Genomic DNA, 5,142 nt, shown 5'->3' with positions numbered 1-5,142 from the left:
GATGTGTCCATTGTCTGGTGATTTATAAGTAATGTGTACCATGATACTGCTTTCAGACCACAAATGCAGGGTCGCACCGGGACTTTTAAACTGTTCAGTCCCGGTGCGACCCTACATGTTCAGATCACATCAGCGAACCGGCAATATTGCCGGTTCGCTGACGTCAGGTAAGTGTGCGTCGGAGCATCATCGGGAGCGGGGGAGGAGGAGACGGCAGTGCTTAGAGCTGGCGTTGCTCCTAGCGCTGCCTCCTCCATAGTGTGAACGGGAAACGAGTCGCTCGATCCAATTAACCCATTCACACTACATAGCAACACTGCAATGAACCAGTAAGCACCCTTTTTCTTATCCGGTTCGAATTGCCATGTTGCTAACGGTTAGCTGTAACCAGTAACCCCATTCACATCGCACCAATTAACGAGTCAAACCGGCATGAACCCGGTAATTTTGTGCGATGTGAAAGGAGTATTATTTTATTCAGTAAGCTGGTTTTTTTTTCACTGTGTGTAGCAGAATTATCATTTCTTCTCTCTGAGAAATATTACACCTGCTACAATGTATAACTATTTGGGGTAAATTTACTAAGATGGGAGTTCTATTGAAGATGACCCAAAGTAGGTGAAGAGGGCAAATATAGAGTAATATTGCTCAGGCAAACCATCCCCTCATTAGAATTGTACCTTTTTTATAATTTTAGCAATTTTCAGGCATATTAACCATATTTGACACGAGGTTGCAAATGTCCACATCTCAATTTAAAGGTTCTATAAAAGCCTGTTGCATTACGCCATGGCTTAAGAGGACATCGACTTGCATACCTTGAGCTTGTTCCAGTTGTGATATGGACAGCTGCAATCAGGTGATGAGTAAAGGTGTTATGTCTGAAAAGTGTTCAAACTATGTATGTGCCCTCCTAATGTGTTCTCCAGTCCACCTGTTGATAAAAGTAATATATATATATATATATAAGGCAGGGGTCTGGCACTCCTCCGCCAACAGGTGGTGGCTTGTAGTAATCTTTGCCCGGGTCACGGTGCACGCACGTGAAACCACAACGTGCTCCAAATGTATAGAAGAATAAATGCGTCACTCCTGGGGCTTCACCGAAATAAGTTTTAATGGCGTAGTCAACGGCGTTTCGGGACACTTCCCGTCATCAGGACAATTACCATAGTGCAATAAAAAAGACATTTTATACATACCGGCAGGTGTAGGCTCCCCCTCCGTCTGGCGGTTCTCCGTTCCGTTCTCAGCCCCAACTTCCGGATCTCAGTCAGGAAGTGACGCGATTCCGGCCGGTGGAACGCACGCCAGAGGCGGGCGAAGCCTGTGAATGACAATAGCACAACTTTATTAACAAGTAAACAGTACAAAATATATACGTGCATCTTGAACCTATATGGCTCAGTTTGTTCTCAATATATATGATGCATAGTGACAAGACTCATTGTGTAACACATAGGGCCATAGGCACGGATAGGTGCAATAAGGAAAAAAAGGGGGAATATACAATATCATGTGAAGTGACATCCGGGGCTGTGACATCCCGCTGTCATAGAAAAAAATTTAATCTATAGTGTAATTACAGTATAGAGTGACCCCATCGGGTTGTGTGGCTGTTAATAGCCAGAATTACTGATACCCAAGAAGACATTAAAAAAAGGAATATTGAAAAAAAAATTCTGTATGTAAAAAAATTATTTTTTCAATCATGATCACATCTCTGCATAAAAAAATATCGCAGGTGTGATATAAGATGGTATACACAAAAAATAGATAATGTACACTATTCACAGTACTGTAGCAGCAACAGTATCTGGAGTGTGTCAAAACTGGAAATGAGTGCACTGACTGAGATCCGGAAGTTGGGGCTGAGAACGGAACGGAGAACCGCCAGACCTGCCGGTATGTATAAAATGTCTTTTTTATTGCACTATCGTAATTGTCCTGATGACGGGAAGTGTCCCGAAACGCCGTTGACTACGCCATTAAAACTTATTTCGGTGAAGCCCCAGGAGTGACGCATTTATTCTTTATATATATATATATATATATATATATATATATATATATATATATATATATATATATATATATATATATAATCTCACAAGACCATGGGTCTGATTCACAGTTGTATGGGAATGCATTCACAAATGTCAGCTGGTAGGATTTGTGCTGAGCTGCCCTCTGGTGGCTTTGCTTATCTTAGCAACTGCATACAAAGATGCAGCATAATCGCAGATGCTTCAATAATGGCCTTTCTGAGTAATCCATGGTTGCCTACCTGACCCTTTCCTTCAGGGAGAAAATACCCTGCTCCTGGACTTCCCTGGTAATGTAGGATTGCCATCACCTGTGGGGAGCTAGGTAATTGATAAGAAAGCTGTTTCACCACAGGTGCTGGCAATCATACATTACCAGGGAAGTCCAGGAGCAGAGCATTTTCTCCCTGAAGGAGAGGGTCAGGTAGACAACCATGGATTACTCAGGAAGGCCATTATTGAAGCATCTGCGATCACGCTGCATCTTTGTATGTAGTTGCTAAGATAAGCAAAGAGGATCAGATAAGCAACCATGGATTAACCTTACGTTCACATAGCATCGCTGTTGGCCGTAAGACACCAGATCCATCTTTAATTACTATGTGATCAAGCACAGGCAGTGATACAGTACGCAGGGTTGAGTGAGGACCCTTCACCATTATTCGGAAGATCTGCAAAAATGATCCTCCGATTTTGTTTCAGTACACCGATCCCTCTGCAATAAACCCTAATATGCAATAAAATCCTACTTCATTCACTTCTGATGGAAGTAGAGATTGTTAAATGTAACTTCCAACATTACCCTGTACTGGAGGGACAGAATGCTCTGTTCCTGGACTTCCCTCTTCATGTATCATGAATCATACATGCAAATCCCAGGTTGGGATCATATGGTCGATGGGGTCATTAGGTCGACATTGGGAAGGTTGACAGTCAAAAGGTTGACATGGGTGTTTCACGTTTTTGTTTGTCCCGAATTTCGACAGTCTACACGGACACCATATCGGTCCTCCGCTCACTGTGCTCGCCATGCTTCAGAAACACTGTTTTATTCTCCCTCCACACCCTAATGGATGGTAGAGCACGAAATACTGCCTGTCGGCTAAATAACACGTCGAAATTTTGACTGCCGACCCTCCCCATGTCGATCTAATGACTCTGTTGACCTAAAGCCATTTCGACCTTTTGAGGGTGTCGACTTAAGGCCTGTCGACCATCAGTGATCGACCTGATGAATGTTGACCTTCCTGTGGTCAAGTGACTAGTTACTGTATTCCCAATTCCATCAGTTTGGGGGAGGACTTGTGGCTCCTCCAGTTCATTATGGTGTTTGTCTGTTTGTTTGTCTGGACTGTCGGTTTGTTTGTCTTTGTAACCCGTGGATGCCTACATGGAACAAAGAGGACACAATCTATGCATGAGGAGTTGGTGAGTATAATTTCCTTTCATAGGTACCCTACTGGAGAAGAGGACTGCCCTACAGTGGACCCTATAGGTAATTATGTATGGATGAATGGAGTGTGGATTAAAGTTTTATTTTTCTGTGTCTGTATGTCATATATTTGGTTATTGGTTAAGTTGTAAAAATGCAAGACCCAGCGGGCTCTTTGAAGCCCTGCATGCTGGGACTTGTGATTCTCCAAGTCCCTAAGCCTGGTGCTGTTTATAGAAATACAGGGGAACTCCACCCCCCCACCCCCCTCTATTTCTGCAACAAGGACTGGCTCAATGAGCCCAGGGCTAGTTATTGACAGGCTGGGCGACCACACGCCATTTTTTACATTTTATTCATTTTTTTTTTACATTGCAATGCCTGCACAGATCTGACTGATTCGTGCAGCCTTCACCCAAATCCAAACAAAAACTTGTTATATTTGACATTCATCTTCACTGGTGAATTCGGATAAGAACACTACGCACATACGGCCGTGTTGTATCGATGGCGTAGACATTTATTCAATGAATAAGGCTGATCGGTACTTATGTAATATCTGGGCTCCCATTTTTCTTATGAGACCATATCCCCTCGCGGGGCTCCCTGCGCTCGCCACGCTTCGGGCACGGTGGCTCGCTGCGCTCGCCACACTATATAAAATCGACTCCATGCGTAGTTGGATAGTAGGGGTATGAAAAAGTGGGGTGAATTTAACATGGGAGCCCAGATAATACATAAGTACCGGCTATTCCTGCAAAAAAAAAAAATATATATATATGTGTGTGTGTGTGTACAAACACACACATACATACACACAGCAGATCAGCCCAGTGGCGTAACAATAAATATTGCGCCCCCCCCCCCCCCCCTGCCAGGAAAAATTTTGCGCCCCCTTTCCCCCACCCCACCCCAGTTAAAACACCCACCTAGGGAGTGGGCAGGGGGGTCCGTGCAGCGCGGGAAGCGCTTCTGATTTTGAAAACACTGTCCGCACGCTGATTGGTTGAATCTCAGCCAATCAGCGTGCTCAGTGTTTTCAAAATCAGGAGCGCTTCCCGCGCCACCGCACGGCGGATAGCGCTAGAGTCAGACTTCTTATTTCCAAGACACTGCAGGGACCCGGTCACCCGGCGCCAACTCACTACACAGCGACGCAGGGAACCTTTTCACCGCGGCTTCTAGACACTTAGACACCGCCGCAGGTACACCTGCACGGACCCCCCTGCCAGGGCTGGCAACAGAAATCTTGGGGCCCTGTACAATTATATTTCTGGGGCCCCCACCTAATCCCAAATCCACACAACCTTCTTCTGTACGAGCCTCATTTAACCTTTCGCTGCTCCAGATCCTGCTTTCAGGTGCGGACTTCTCTCGTTCTCAGTCCTGTTGCCTTGGCTCCTGGCTGCTGCCTACTGCTGGCCTGTTACTTTCACAAAAGAACGCTGAACATTACAAGCAGGCACGGATCAGACGACTCGCGCATGTGCTATAAATTACAGGAGCCAGAGGCTACAGTGCCAGCGGCGGGTTTGGCTGAGCACCTGCAGCCACAGGCCATTTGCACACACAGAGTAGATGACTCTGAGCACCGAACAGCAGGGCGCACACACAGTAGACAGCAGTGGCACACAGTGAGTCAGTCAGACTCAGCCACACACAGAT

Source organism: Crinia signifera, chromosome 3 (assembly GCF_055691185.1).
Source record: "Crinia signifera chromosome 3, ASM5569118v1, whole genome shotgun sequence".
Classification (NCBI taxonomy): Eukaryota; Metazoa; Chordata; class Amphibia; order Anura; family Myobatrachidae; genus Crinia; species Crinia signifera.
Note: the sequence above shows the minus strand (reverse complement) of the source record.